Here is a 15788-nt window from a genome sequence, read left to right as displayed (position 1 = left end):
AGCCCTCTGAGATCATCAAGTCCAACCATCCCCAGCACTGCCAGCTCTACCACTGCCCCTTGTCCCCAAGTGCCACATCCACAGGGCTTTGAAACCCCTCCAGGGATGGGGACTCCACCCTGTGCCAGGGCTGGACAGCCCCTTTTGGTGTTGGAATTTTCCCAGTATCCAACCTAAACCTCTCCTGGTACAACTTGAGGCCGTTTCCTCTTGTCCTACCAGGAATGACCCCCAGTGCTGTAGCACCTGCCCAAATTAGCAAATAGAGATGTATTTTTAGATCAGAAAAATAAGAAATAAGATGTATTTTTAGATCAGAAAAATAAGAAATCAGATGTATTTTTAAATAAGAAAACACCTATTAAAAAAAAAAAAAGATAGAGTTTCTTCTTTTTGTGGGATAATTTGTCAAATCTCCACTGGTGCCAATGCACTGCTTGCCCTGGGGGCTTCACTCAGAACTGGATATTCCCCCCAAAATTCCAAGCTTCTGAGCCCTGGCCATCTGCTCCCTGGAGGTTTAGGCTGGCCTAAACCTGCTCAAGTCAAGGTGCTTTAGGTGATCCTGGTTGGTGTCACCCTGCTGGGCTGGGAGCAGAGTTCATCAAGGAAGTGTGTTTCCATTTCAAATATGGGTTTAAATATCTATTTATTAAAAACAAACACATAAACCCACTTAAAACCAGTTGATACCTCAGCTGTGGAAGTTGTCATTAGCATAACTTGGGTTAGTTTGGAGAGTAGAGCCCAGTGAACTGGTTTTTCTCATTTAATTATGTCAAGTTCTCTCCTGAACTATCCAGCAGCAAAAAAAAAAAAAAAAAAATAGTTGCAGAAAGACATAAATTATTTAAAAAAAAAAAATCATTTTGTTTGACTTAATTTTCGACTTGGTTGACCTGAGGTTGAACAAGGAGGTTCAGTCCATTGTAACCAGAATTACCAAGTGCAACAACAGGGCTGGTGTTGGGCTGTGCTTTGTGCCAATGAGGTTTTCATGTCAAATTAAAGCTCTTCCTGTTCTCCCAAAGCCTTTAGTTGTGCTGGCAGGTCCTGCACACCGACACGATTCCTGAATGTTCCCCGGCAGAACCTCATCCCTGGGGGAATTGCTCTGAAACAAAAATAGGCTCGGGCTTGTTCTCATGCACCTGCTGCTTCCAAGATGGAAACTTGCAGGGAAGCAGTTTAGAGGGACAGAACAGGTTTTAATTAAAGAAATATATTGGGTTTTTGGAAGACTTGAGCACAGCTGAGCTTTGAAGCAGAGGAGAAACATTTCTGAGGGTCACGGACATCTCCAGTCTGGGAGGAGATTGAGAGTGTGCAGGGAAGGGAAGGGAGCTGGGAAGGGGCTGGAGCAGCAGAAGCAGCTGAGGGAGCTGGGGGGGCTCAGCCTGGAGCAAAGGAGGCTCAGGGGGGACCTTCTGGCTCTGCAACCCCCTGACAGGAGGGGGGAGCCGGGGGGGGGGTCGGGCTCTGCTCCCAGGGAACAAGGGACAGGAGGAGAGGGAACGGCCTCCAGCTGTGCCAGGGGAGGCTCAGGTAGGACAGGAGGAGGAATTTCCTCCTGGAAAGGGTGGTGAGGCCTTGTCAGGGGCTGCCCAGGGAGGTTTGGAGTGCCCAGCCCTGGAGGTGTCCCAGGAAGGCCTGGCCGTGGCACTCAGTGCTCTGGGCTGGGGGACAAGGTGGGTATCGGGCACAGGAGGGGACTTGATGGGTTGGGAGGGCTTTTCCAATCTCAGTGACTCTGGGATTCTCTGATTCCATGAACCACGGAGAGTGGAAGGTGCTCTTTGTACTTTCAGGATTTGATCTAAAACGACTTATTTTTCAACTGCAACATTTTCACAGCTTGAGTTTCCTGAATCTCATTTGCCACCTTCTGAAGGGGACAAGAGACAGGAGTGGGAACGGCCTCCAGCTGTGCCAGGGGAGACTCAGGTGGGACATGAGGAGGAATTTTTTCCCTGGAAAGGGTTGTCAAGCGTTGGAAGGGCTGACAAAATAACACAAAATCTGTGGGAATAACACAAGAGCTGCCAGCAGGTCACACACATGGAGCACAACTCCACAGAAGCTGCTTGATGGCCACTGGCAACCTCCTGGAAAGGATCTCGTACCACTGCAGGAGGATTTAGGGAAGAAAAATAGCTCTGAGCTCTGCTCTGGGTTTTCTCCTGACCTTGCCATGGGTAAGGTTTCCTGGGAAAAAGAACAAGCTCTTCCATGATTTTAGTTACATATCTCAAATGAGGGTTTGGGGAAAACATAGAACTGGGTTTGATTTCTACATGACAGGAGGGGGGAGCCGGGGCGGTCGGGCTCTGCTGCCAGGGAACAAGGGACAGGAGGAGAGGGAACGGCCTCCAGCTGTGCCAGGGGAGGCTCAGGTGGGACAGGAGGAGGAATTTCCTCCTGGAAAGGGTGGTGAGGCCTTGGCAGGGGCTGCCCAGGGAGGTTTGGAGTGCCCAGCCCTGGAGGTGTCCCAGGAAGGCCTGGCCGTGGCACTCAGTGCTCTGGGCTGGGGACAAGGTGGGCATGGGGCACAGGGGGGATCCATGGGCTGGGAGGGCTTTTCCAGCCTCAGGGATTGCACAATTCATCCATATCTTTATACTCCCATTATTTTGTCTTTAATGTGCACCTTGGGGATGAATCAGTGCAAGAAGACACCATCCCATGAGGAATTCCTGAACACCAAGAGGTGCTTGTCATCCCCTGGGACTTCATTTTCTTCACTCTTCGTCTTCCCGGTGTTCCTGGAATGGGAGTTTCTGTAGAACAAAATCCAGTGGGCAAAATTAAAATTTTAAAGGGCATATCAATATTTTTGCATGAAGCAATTTTAAAACTCGGGACATGTTTTGGTTTATGGCTGGGGAGGTTTTTGGGAATGCTTTCTGTCTCTAAATGGGGCTCTGAGCAACCCGGGCTGGGGGACAAGGTGGGCATTGGGCGCAGGGGGGATCCATGGACTGGGAGGGCTTTTCCAGTCTCAGGGATTTTGTGTTAAACACCCCAGAGATCCAGCAGGAACCCAGAATTCTTCACTCAGTTAGAACAAGCTAATTCAAGGCAGCAGCACCTTTCAGGCCTTTTTAATAAATCTTCCCATAATTTAGACTTTTTTAATACATATATCAAAATCATCAAATTTTGATTTCGAAGCTCTGTTTTCTTTACTTCTGTAAATTTTTCTCCACGCACCCTGTGAGACTTTTCCTGCAACTAAATAAAACTCATTTTGGTCTTCCCCCAACCTTTTGTAGCTCACCAGGCTTTGTCCCATCCCTGGAAGTGTCCAAGGCCAGGTTGGAGCAACCTGGAATAGTGGGAGGTGTCCCTGCCCATGGCAGGGGGTGGCACTGGGTGGGCTTTGAGATCCCTTCCAACACAAACCATCCCATGATTCTATAACAGACAGGAAAAGAAATAAATTGAGGCTTTCAGTTTATTGAAATGTTGTTTTCAGGCTGCTCCAAACAGGTTTGTGATGGACTCTCTCCCGTAGCTTTGTCTGTGCTCTGTGCAAAACCAGCCAGCTTTTAAATTCCACATTTTTTTTCCCAGGAAGCAGAGCCCTGTGCTGTTCAGGGCCAGTCCAGCTAATTTTACAGGGACATTCTGTCTTTCTAATTCAACACTCTGAAAACAATGTCAAACATTATTTATATTATTTATATATTTTATATATGTACGCTTTATTTATATAAATCTATATAAGAATATATAATATTTTATATTATATATTTATATATTATACATAATATATAATATAATATATATTATATCATATAAAATAATATCTTTATTATATTTATATATTTCTATATATAAATATATTTATATTTACATATTATATTTATATACAATATGTAATTTATATTCATACATAATATATAATATATAATATATTATATTATTGTATATTTTTATATTATATTATATACTTATATATAAATATATATATTTATATTATAAATATATTTGTATATATTTATATTATATATTTATATAAATATATTACATATATTTATATACCTTATTAAATATTTATATAAAATGTTTATATTGTTATATATTTATATATTAATATATATTTTATATATCGATATATATTTATATATATTTATATATATTATATATAATATATATATCATCATCATCGTGGCTAGGCTTTAATATATATATAATATATATATTTATATATATAAATATATATTAATATATATATATATAAATACATTATTTAAAAATTAAAATAATTTTTTTAAAAGTCACATTTTTGACTGAAATCTTTCCAACCTTTCACTTTTGCCCAATGCCCTCCTCAGGCTGGCAAAGTTTGGGTGGTGGCACCAACCTGGGAGTGGGGACAGTGACTGGCTGAGTGTGGGAAGGCTCCAGAGAGTCCCTCTTTGGCTCAGAAGGATCAATAACATTTATTTGCGAGTGTTTAGAGCAGATTATTTGCATTTGTGAAGCTAATGAAAAAACTATTGAATTTTAATTAGCATTTTCTGGCTCTTCTGGGAGAACTCCGGATTTGATCCGTGGATATTCGCAGTATATTCCAGGCAAAATTCAGGATAATTTTGGGTGTTCTGCCATTACAAAACCACCACAAAATCAACACAGATTTCCATAAACTGCCCCCCTACCACGAGTTCTTGCAGGAACATAATGACAGGTCTATTGTGCTCAGAATTGTTTTGTCATTTCACATTCCTGGGAACTGCTGAGAAGAGAAATTAAATAAATAAAATGACCAATTTGCTCCTATGAAACCGGGCCTCAGCTGGGAAAATGAATTTTTTTTTTAGATAAATAGATCAGCTTTCTCTCTGCTCCAGGCTCCAGAATAAATAGTTGTGCTAAATATCCATGTAAATGTTTCCCATAGAAAAATACACAACGGGAACTGATGAAAAATACTGGGAGTCAGAGTGGTCACAAAATGTGGGATTGCTTTTCATCCAGGGAAAGTGGACGTGCCCTCCACGGGATTTTCAGGTGGAAAGGGAGGGTGGAATAAAACACGGAGGTTTTAAAGGAGATGTGAATAAACCCCTCAGGAAGGTGGTTGTGTTCATGGAAAACTGGAATTCCTCCATTGCACAGAGTGGTGTTTGTGTTTGGGCAGAGCTGAGATTCCTTAACTGGCATTTCCCTCTTTTATGTGGAGGGAATTATATATTTTTATATATTAATAATATATATATAAATTATATTTCCCATTTATATCTTTAGGTGTTTGAGTTTTTGGACTCTCTCTGCTCCGTTTCAATCCTCGTGTTCCACAGAGGGACTGGAATTCCATAAACATCCCGGTAAATATGCTGGGGATAAACTGGCCATGGGTGGGAGAGAGGGAAGGGAAGGAATCTGGGTGATTCCAGCTCGGGTTTGGGTGCCCAGGAGCCACTGAAACATTCCCGGGAGTGGGAATGAGAGAGGGAAGGAGTTCAGGTGATTGAGGAAAGGGAAAGAATTTGGGTGATTGAGGGAAGGGAAGGAATTTGGGTGATTGAGGGAAGGGAAGGAATTTGGATGATTGCAGCTCAGGTTTGGGTGCTGAGACATTCCAGGGAGCGGGAATGAGAGAGGGAAGAGAAGGAATTTTGGAATTTGGTGATTGCAGCTTGGGTTTGGGTGCTCAGGAGCCACTGAGACATTCCAGGGAGCGGGAATGAGAGAGGGAAGGGAAGGAATTGGGATTTGGGTGCTCAGGAGCCACTGAGACATTCCAGGGAGCAGAAATGTAAGAGGGAAGGGAGGGAATTTGGGAATTTGGGTGATTACAGCTCAGGTTTGGGTGCTCAGGAGGAGATGAGACATTCCAGGGAGCAGGAATGAGAGAGGGAAGGGAAGGAATTTGGGAATTTTGGTGGTTCCAGCTCCGGTTTGGGTGCTCAGGAACCACTGAGACATTCCAGGGAACAGGAATGAGAGAGGGAAGGGAGGGAATTTGGGAATTTGGTGATTGCAGCTCGGATTTGGGTGCTCAGGAGCTGCTGAGACATTCCAGGGAGTGGGACTGAGAGAGGGAAGGAATTCAGGTGATTGAGGAAAGGGAATGAATTTGGGTGATTGAGGGAAGGGAAGGAATTTGGATGATTGCAGCTCAGGTTTGGGTGCTGAGACATTCCAGGGAGCAGGAATGAGAGAGGGAAGGGAAGGAATTCGGGTTTGAGTGCTCAGGAGCCACTGAGACATTCCAGGGAGCGGGAATGCCGTGTTTGCACCCCCTGCTCTTCCTGGCTGATATTTGCTGTTTGCAGGCCGAGGTTCTGGGCCTGGCTGATGCTTCTCCCTTGGAAAGCTCCTTGGGAACTCATCTCGACCTGGATTTTTGTGCTGAGAAGCAGCAGCACAGGAAATGTGGCCATTCCAGCCCCATCCCTCCTGTCAGAGACAGGGATTTAATCCTGGCTGATGGACAAGATTCCAGGCTTGTGAGCATTCCAGGCTGAGTGCCGGGCTGGAATGTGTGTCTGGGCTGGAGGAGAGGACTCTCCTTGTTTCTGGTGCATCCCTGCCTGGCTTTGGAGAGGTGCTGGATGCAGTGACGGTGCCAAAAAGCCTTTCAGCGCCTTGGCCGCCATCCAGGAGCCCAGGGCAGTGCTCCCTGCCCCTCTCACTCCCTCTAAAGCTGATCCCAGAGCAAAAGGATAATCCCTTTATTCCGGTTCGCTGCCCTCCTGGACCTCTGGGTTGGGGATCAGCAGTAACTCCCTCATTTTGGCACCCCTGGGAACCAAAGGAGCCCAGGCCGGCACCTCACACCAAAATATTGGGGCTAAACCCCTTTCCCATCCCCCCAGAGGGATCTCTTATATATTATATTATTATATACTATATTATTATATATTTATATGTAATAATATGTATAAAATATATATATATATAATATATTATTTAAAAGATAAAATGAAATTTTTTAAAATCACATTTTTAACTGAATTATTTCCAACCTTTTACTTTTGCACAATGCCATCCTCGGGCTGGCAAGGTTTGGGTGGTGGCCACTCCTGGGACAGCTCAGGGCCACCAGCCTGGGAGAGGGGACAGGGAATGGCTGAGTGTGGGAAGGCACCAGAGAGTCCCATCAGGACTCTAACCCCGTTAGGAAAGAATGTGAGAAAGAATGTGATGTATGGGCAGGAATTACAGCAAACACTCCACTACAGTCTCATAATCCTTTTTTTCTTTACAGCAACGTGCCCAAGGATTTGGAAAGAGCACTAAGGAGTAAGAAACCCTTTTCCATTTTACCAGGTTGGTCTTGCCCCGAGCCCAGTTCTCACTGCTGAGCACAAAAACTGCTACAGCTCTGACCCAGCAAATAGAGCAAAAAAACCCCCAAACACGAGGAAAAGCAGCTTTGTTCCCAAGCTGGAATCGTCTGGTGACTCTCCTTGGAAATGCTGAGTCCAGGGAAACTCGGGTGTGGGAGCCCAAACCCAGCTTTCAGCAAAGGAAAACAAAAGGGCTGACAAAAACCTTGTGATCTGAAGGAGCTGGACCCTTCTCACAAGACCTGTTAAAGTTCTACCTCATGGATCAAGCCTGGCTCCAGCAGAAATCAGAAAGGACTTTTGAGATGATTGTATCAAACCATGTCTAAACCCCTGTAATTCCTCTATCCCCCATGTAATCCTACTAGAAGAAAAATTAACTATTTAGAAATTGCAGTAAAAACTTGTGTAATTCCATAATTAACATAACTCGTCCCCTTCATTAACATGTCCAGCCTCAGATACCTTTAAAATAGTGTTCTCTTGTTCAATAAACTATTCCAGTTTCCCCATACTGGGATCGTGTTTAGCTTTTATTTTTCAGACCGCCACTAATGTCGCCACAACCGTGGGGCTGAGAACCTTCTAACATTTAGAAGATTCCTCGGCCATCGGCTGGCTGGACCAAGGGAAGCAGCACTCCTTGTGTTTCGGTGGTGTGTGCGTAGTCAGAACTGAGAGAAAGCGGAAGACGTGCACGGAAACTTGTCCTCAGCAGGCGGGAACTGCTGAGCGAGCTGACTACGAACTCCGGATTGGGTAATTATTTTAAAGACTTTGTAACGTTATAAGTAGGGTACAATGGGGACTCAAATATCTTCTGAACAAAACCACATTTATTTAATCTTAAAACGCGAGCTTAAGCAGCATAGCGCGAAAATTGACGAACAGCCCTTGCAGAACCTGTTGCTGTGGGCCCAGCGTCACATGTCAGAACTGAACGTTACCAACCTTCTTGATACGCGCTTAAGGGACTCGGCAGCCGCCCGAAAAAACCTCAGCAGCTGCTGCCCGGGACGGGCCCCAGCCGCTGAGCTGAGCGCACAGGCACATTGCAGCCCGACACACGCTGCCCAGAGAGAGCCGTGTGAGACAGAACCATGGCCACCGCCGCTGCAGCCACCCTGTGCAGGGTCAGGGTACGAGCCAGCGCCAGCAAACTGCCGCGCTGTCTCGGCAAGTCCCTGTGTCACCGCCCGCTACCGCTCTCAGCAGCAGCAGCCAAGCAGCGACCATAGGCGCGAGGTCAACACCCCCGAGCAGGTCCCTGAGAAACGGCCACCACCTCCGGCGCCCCAGCAAACAACGAGACTGAGAGACCCGCGCCGGAGGAAGCAGCAGCGGGACCCGAGCGGGAACCACTCAGAAGGCAGGAGGAACACGGAACCCGGAAACGAAAGAGGCACCGGGAAAGACAAACACAAACAGCGCACGAGGTACGCAAAAACCGGGGCTATGGAGCGTGGGCGGCGGAGAGGATCCCACAGAATCCCTGGGGGGCTCCGGGAAAGGTCCGAGGGAGGAAACAGCCCGAGCGGGACCGTCAGCGAAGGAGGGAGCGAGCGGAAGCCCGGGAGCAACAGCACGAGAGAAACCCAGGAACAGTGACCCCGGAGACAAAGGGAGTGGGGCAGACACAAAGCTGCCGACTTCAGCAGTAATCAGAGCAGCAAAAACCCCCTTCCTTGATATTTTTTCCTTTTTGTTTGCAGCCTGAACTAAGAACTGGTCTTTTTTTTGCAACCCATTTTGTTTATTAACCTGTTTCAGTTTCACAGTATAAGGCGAACAAAACGCTACCAAAGGAGAGATTGTCCCCCCCCACCCCGCAAACAAACAAACAAACAAAAAAAAAAAAAAAAAAGGGGGGGGGGAGCGAGGGAAAGCAAAGAACCCTTGCTGAATGAAGATACCCTTCCATAAGTAATAGCCAAAATAGTTTTTAAATGTATGCATAGCTGTATTTTTGAAAATTTTTAAGTCTTTGCAATAACAATTTTCCCTAAGTCCAAAAGCCAAATTAACACAGAAAGACATATATTTGCCTTAAAAATAGAAGAAGTATATAATTTATCTTTGAATTATAGGAATGTTTATATGTATTTGAAATTTAAATTGAACATGAAGTAAAATATGATTATGTTTTTACAGGTTATACTATCATCAAAACAGAGAACATAGTTATATTAGTAATCTAAGGGTGAGAAACAAAAAATGCCAATGCATAACCAAAAAACACTGTAAAATGAAACCCAAAGGTATGTTTGTATGATGTGTGTTCGATGGCCATCGAGTGTGAATGTGTGAATGTATGCATGCGTGTGAATGCATAATATGTTCTGATTTATACACAAATGCGCATTACCTCACATATGCACAAACACTCTTAGATAAAAAACAGAAAACATATCACCCTGAGTTGAATAGAATTTCATTTGCAGAGACATCTTAGGTTAAATAAAAGTTTTCAAAAACAAACACTATAAAACACTTTCAGTAAAAATCAGGAGCACACGAACCCTGAAGTCATCAAGTTATTAAGTTTGGTTCAAAATCAATTGCCTATAAGTCAATAGGATCTTTAGAGGATAGCTTAAATAAGATTTTATAAGAGTAATTTCTAATAAGAAATAATGGGAATAAGTTAAGTTGTTTAAACAAGTTTTATATTAATCCAGGGTTATTTAGTTTAGCATTGCTTGGAATTTTTCCTTTTTGCATTTTGTTCCTTGTTTACTTTTCTATATCCAAAAATGTCTGATAGTCTTTTTGATTGGTTAAATGTTTTTAATGTTAATGCTAAGTTTAAGAAAATAATTTATGTAGCAACACGCAGAATGCCTTAAAACAGCTATGATTCCTTCACGTGCCTTTATAGTGCCAAACCTTGTGGCCCAAACTATTCTGACATTCAAGGCCTTTGCATAATCATACTTTCCATCTCAGGTATGTAAAAGGCTGTACATTGCCTTGAAAAAAGAAGCCTCCTTGCTAAAATTAATTTCACTTGTGGTATTAAAAGCAAGACTGCAATGTTTCTTGTTAGATCCATTTAAGAACACCTTTGCTTCTAAAATGCAACTATAGAATTTGTTATTACCTCAGTCGGAACCGATACTTCAAAGCATTGATAAGTTGCAGAAAAAATAGTAATCAAAGCTTAGATTTCATGTTTAGTTAGCATGATAAGTTAAAAGAAAATATTTAAGGTAATATTTGTATTCCCTTGTATTTTGTCTTGCATTGGCAAATGTTTGATCAAAGTTTTTTCTGAGTTTTTTGTTTTTTAGAAAAATAAAAAAAGAAGGGGCAGATGTGGGAGCCCAAACCCAGCTTTCAGCAAAGGAAAACAAAAGGGCTGACAAAAACCTTGTGATCTGAAGGAGCTGGACCCTTCTCACAAGACCTGTTAAAGTTCTACCTCATGGATCAAGCCTGGCTCCAGCAGAAATCAGAAAGGACTTTTGAGATGATTGTATCAAACCATGTCTAAACCCCTGTAATTCCTCTATCCCCCATGTAATCCTACTAGAAGAAAAATTAACTATTTAGAAATTGCAGTAAAAACTTGTGTAATTCCATAATTAACATAACTCGTCCCCTTCATTAACATGTCCAGCCTCAGATACCTTTAAAATAGTGTTCTCTTGTTCAATAAACTATTCCAGTTTCCCCATACTGGGATCGTGTTTAGCTTTTATTTTTCAGACCGCCACTCTCGGGCTCCTGAAAGCAGGGGAATGTGCAATAAATAATTAAATTGCAGCTTTATTGTCAGGGCAGGTTTCCCAAAATAGACCTGTTTTCAGGCAGGATTATCCGTGTTCACAGCAGGGGGGTTCCCAGGGGTGAATTAAAAATGCCGAGTTGGAATTGGCTCAAACAGCTGATTGCTGGAAGCAGGGAGATCAGGGAATCATGGAACGTTCTGAGCTGGAAGGGACCCACAAGGATCATCCAGTCCAACCCCTGGCCCTGCTCAGGACACCCCAATAATCCCCCCCTGTGCCCCAGAGGATCATCCAAACCCTCCTGGAGCTCTGGCAGCCTTGGGGCCGTGCCCACTGCCCTGGGGAGCCTGGGCAGTGCCAACCACCCTCTGGGGAAGAGCCTTGTCCTGAGATCCAACCTGACCCTGCCCTGTCCCAGCTCCAGCCATTCCCTGGGTGCTGTCCCTGTCACACAGATCCAAGTGCCTTCAGCTGCTCCTCTCATGGCCCCTCCAGACTCTTCCCCATCCTCGTGTCCCTCCTTTGGCCACTCCAACAGCTTCAGATCTTCCGGAGAACTTGGGGTGCAGGTGATCCCTGACCTTCTCTCTTCCCCAGAAATCCTCTGGCAGGACAGCAGGAGGGAGGATCTGCAGTTTTTTTCCTGCAGAAGGCAGTTCAGACCCACTGGTAGATGTTCATCTGGCTCCCTTTTCGGGGGAGGAGCAGATTTTTTCCCATTCTTGGAGCATCCTGCTCCATCTGCTCCCGTCTCTGCGGTGCCTTCCAAGGGGAACACAACTGAGAATTGCATTAGTGCTAAAGCTGGGCCCTGATTCCTGAATTATCCACTCTCCAGAGCTGGAATTTAAGGTCCCAAAGTACCATGAACCCCCGATTTCTGCAGTGCCCTGGTCTGGTCTCAGCCTCACGTGCTGCCTCTTGGCTCCAGGGATGAGGAACCCCAAGCCCTGCAATCCCTTGGGAAGGCTGGGAGCTTCCAGGACTGACCATATGTCTCAGGAGCCTTCATTCCACCTGATAAATCCTGATAAGTTCTGCTCATCCCTTTGTATCCTTTGGGGTTTCTCTGGGAAAAAAAAAATCCAATATCTGAATTATTTCCTTGTGCTGCCTGTGGAATTACCTGTGGCCCCAGGTACAGGAATATGGGGTGGAACAGAGAGGCAAAGGGGTGCATTTCTCTGGGAAAAAGAGGGGTTAAAATTCAATATCCAAATTATTCCCTCGTGCTGCTTGTGCTCACTTTGGAATCATCTGTGGCCCCTTGGAATCATCCCTGCCCCAGGTATGTGAAGATGGGGTGTAACAGTCAGCAAGGAAAAGGGGTGCATTTCTCTGGAAAAAAAAAGAGGGGAAACCTCCAAGATCTGAATTATTTCCTTGTGGAATTACCTGTGGTAATATTAATATGGGGTGTTACAGAAAGGAAAAGGGAATGGAATTATTCCCTTTTCTGGGTTAGCCTGAGTTTCACTGCTGCATTTTGCTCACGTCTGCATGTGGAATTTTCTTGCCTGTGTTTTATCCTCACAGCACCTCGAGCAGATGGACAGTGAGTCCATAAAGAAATGGAACAATCAGATGAAATATTGTTCCCTTATAGCATCCCTAAAAAAGAGCATCGATGCTCCATGGCAGGGGTGAGAGTTAAACTGCAGCAGTAAGGCACAGAATAATTCAGTGATGGATGGATTCAGAATTTGGATGAGGTTTTTGGACAAACTTTAAGGTAATTCTGTGAAGGCTGAAGATTCCCAGTTATCCTGAGTTCTGGACACTGGGCCAGAAGCCCCATCAGAGCTCCTGGGAGGGCTCTGCATGGCCTTGCTTGAGATTTATGAAGTAAAGACAGCAAATTATCAATAGGGCTGATTACAAACTCCTAATTAACCTCCTCAGGCTGCTTTGCTTCCAGCTGGAAACACTGCAATTCCCACCTTTCCTCCCCTCTTTCCCTGCAGCACAATATTCCAGACCTGAAAACCCCAGAGGTTCCTGAACATTTTAGTGACTTTTTCCAGCACCTTTCCTGAGATTCTCCTTGGAAGGCGTTTTTGTTTCCCTTTAGGAACCTGAAGCTCAGCAAAGCCCCAAATAAAGGAGTTACTTGGAGCTGCTGCCTCACTTTTTCCTCTCGGGAAAGAGTGGAAGGTTTGGTGGGGTGGGATGGGATGGAGAGCTCAGCTGGGCAAGATGGAGCTCAGGAGGGACACCACATTTTTAGGGAGCTGTATCCCCCTGTCAGGACCAGAGACCTGCCAGATGTTGGATCCTCTCCCTGGTCCAGCACGGATTGCAGGAGGACTTCCCAGGCGTGGCAGTGCTGGGAAATATTCCCTGGTTTATTTGCAGGGAAGAGCTTTTCTCTCTGCAACTCCCTGACAGGAGGGGAGAGCTGGGGGGGTCGGGCTCTGCTCCCAGGGAACAAGGGACAGGAGGAGAGGGAATGGCTTCCAACTGTACCAGGGGAGGCTCAGGCTGGATATTGGGAAAATTCCATCATGGAAAAGGTTGGCCGGCACTAGAAGAGGCTGCCCAGCAGTGGAGTTCCCATCCCTGGAGGGATTTCAAAGCCCTGTGGATGTGGCACTTGGGGACAGCGGGCAGTGGTGGCCTTGGCAGCGGTTGGACTTGCTCCCAGAGGGCTTTTCCAGCTGATTTTCTGGATGTCCTTGGCCCGTGGGACTTGAGCTGGAGCTGCCGGCGGCAGCACTTGGCCCGTGCAGGGTCACTCCCTTCCCAGGGTGAGTTGTGCAGGGAGCTTGCACAAAAGGAAAATCTAAAGAAAATTTAAAATATAAAATATAAAAAATATAAAAATATTTTAAAAATATAAAAAAATATGTTATTGCAGTATTTCCCTTCTTATTGCAGGGAATCCATGGTAGGAGCCTGGAGGTGGTGACAGGAGAGGAATTGTGCCAGAATTTAGACCACAACTGAAGGCACTTGAGAACTGTGTCCAGTGGGTATTTTTTACATTAGTTTCTGTGTATCCAAACATTCATTTCCAGCTCTGCCTGGAAGCAATTCTGCCCAACTCCCTGAAGAATTTGAGTAATAAAATCAGGTGTTCATGCCCTTCTCAGCTCCAAATTAAAATAACTTCTGCAAAATCTTGTCATGGATCTGGTTTGGGGGTTTTTTCCCTACTTGCTGTTCCCCAAGTTTTCTCTTTAAGGAGGAAAGTCTGGGATAAACCAACCAGAGGATGCTCTGGCTGGGAAAAGGTCATCAGTCATTCCCCCTGGGACAGCTCAGGTTTAGCTTGGGAATAGTCTGGGGAGCAAAGCTCAAAAACTCAGTTCAGGAGGAGCTCAAAAGGTTTGGGAGGAGCTCAAAAGGTTTAGGAGGAGCTCAAAAAGTTTAGGAGGAGCTCAACAAATTTGTGGCCTCCAACCCCTCGAGTGAAAAGGAGCTGAGAAGGTGGGAAGGGATAAAGTGGCAATCTGTAGAGATAATCCTGGCTTAAAATGCCATTCCAGGGGTTAAGCCTGTGGTGTTTGGGGATAAGCTCTGCTTGCTTGTGGGTGTATTAACTGTGATACTGCTGGAATATATTAAATTAACCTGTTATTTTCATGGAATTGTGGATGGTTTGGGTTGGAAGGGATGTTAAAGATCATCTGCTTCCCTGAAGGGACACCTCCTGCTAGACCAGCTTCCTCTTCTGCTCATCTTTGTAAAATATTGCAGGTTTTCCTGGTTTTTCTTTGATGATCATTTACCCCTAAAATTGGTGTCTCTGCCGTGCTTTGTGTTCAACTCGAGGGGCGGTGACAAATTTTATTTTTTGATTTTTTTTTCCTTTTTTGATCTTTTTTTTCCCCCCTCACTGAAGGTTCCTGAGCAAAAAGAGGTTTCCCACAGCACTGTTGCTGCCCTGGGCTCAGCTCCCTCCTGGAATTCCATCCTGGAATTTTATGATTCTTTACTTCCCTGTCTTGTTTTCTGGAGCCACCTCTTGGAAAATGCTTATTCTGAGGTAGTTTGGGGAAAAAACTCTGTTTGTGCTACTTGAAAATGATATTTCCTCGCCCAAGAACACGAGTGCTCGATAATGAGAGGTGGTTATTTTGTTAGAATTGTCCAAAAGCTTCTTTTTATCTCCACACCAGGTGGGAAATTCGATATTCTTGACTCTCCTCATTCCCTGGCCCAGCTTTGTGTGTCCTCTGGGGCGTGATCAGAGCTGGGGAAAAAACAAACCACCCATAATGAGTTACCAGAGAAAATTAACATTTGCAAAAATCAGTTTTCTTTAATGTACCAGAAAAGAAAACTCAAGTTCCATTCTCATTTTCATTTAAAGCATTTAAGAAGTAGTTTCTTACCTTTTTATTTTCTATGGTTTGGCATTTTTGTCCCTTTTTCTTTTTTTTTTTTTTTTTGCTGTTCAGTTTTCCTCTCTTTTGCTTCTTTTTATCCCGTAAGAATGGAAAATAAATGCAACAAATAGAACTGAAACCAAGCTTTATTAACATTTCATTTTTTTATAAAACACTTCATAAATTAAAAAACCCTCTTTCTCCTGGAAGACCTGACCTTTAGTGCTTATTCCAATCCCTTTTTCCACCTCTTCCTTGCCACTTTTACGCTGTCAGAGAGGTCTGAACCCCTGGAAAAGTTTAAAAAACACGGATGTGGCACTTTAGGACATGATTTTCTGGTGCTGGGTGGATGGTTGGACTTGGTGACCTTAAAGGTCTTTTCCAACCTTAATGATTCCATGATTTTATGGCTCCTCCTGATC

The 15788-nt window shown here is 44.5% G+C and overlaps 2 long non-coding RNA genes across 2 annotated transcripts in view; both read left to right on the top strand.

Moving 5' to 3' along the window:
- LOC116788911 overlaps nucleotides 1-1350 on the top strand; it is a 62774-nt gene extending 61424 nt beyond the window's left edge. The window contains exon 8 of the long non-coding RNA XR_004357799.1: nucleotides 1241-1350. This is a non-coding gene — a long non-coding RNA (uncharacterized LOC116788911). The remainder of the gene's footprint in view (nucleotides 1-1240) is intronic.
- Nucleotides 1351-4341: 2991 nt separating this feature from the next.
- On the top strand, nucleotides 4342-13137 carry LOC116788962. Its single transcript, XR_004357815.1, has 4 exons — nucleotides 4342-5333; nucleotides 6285-6458; nucleotides 7220-7281; nucleotides 12997-13137. It is a non-coding gene; the product is annotated as an uncharacterized LOC116788962 (long non-coding RNA).
- The last annotated feature ends 2651 nt before the right edge of the window (nucleotides 13138-15788 follow it).

This window comes from Chiroxiphia lanceolata, chromosome 6, assembly GCF_009829145.1.
Source record: "Chiroxiphia lanceolata isolate bChiLan1 chromosome 6, bChiLan1.pri, whole genome shotgun sequence".
Lineage (NCBI taxonomy): Eukaryota > Metazoa > Chordata > Aves > Passeriformes > Pipridae > Chiroxiphia > Chiroxiphia lanceolata.
Note: the sequence above shows the minus strand (reverse complement) of the source record. Positions and strands in the feature narration are given on the sequence as shown.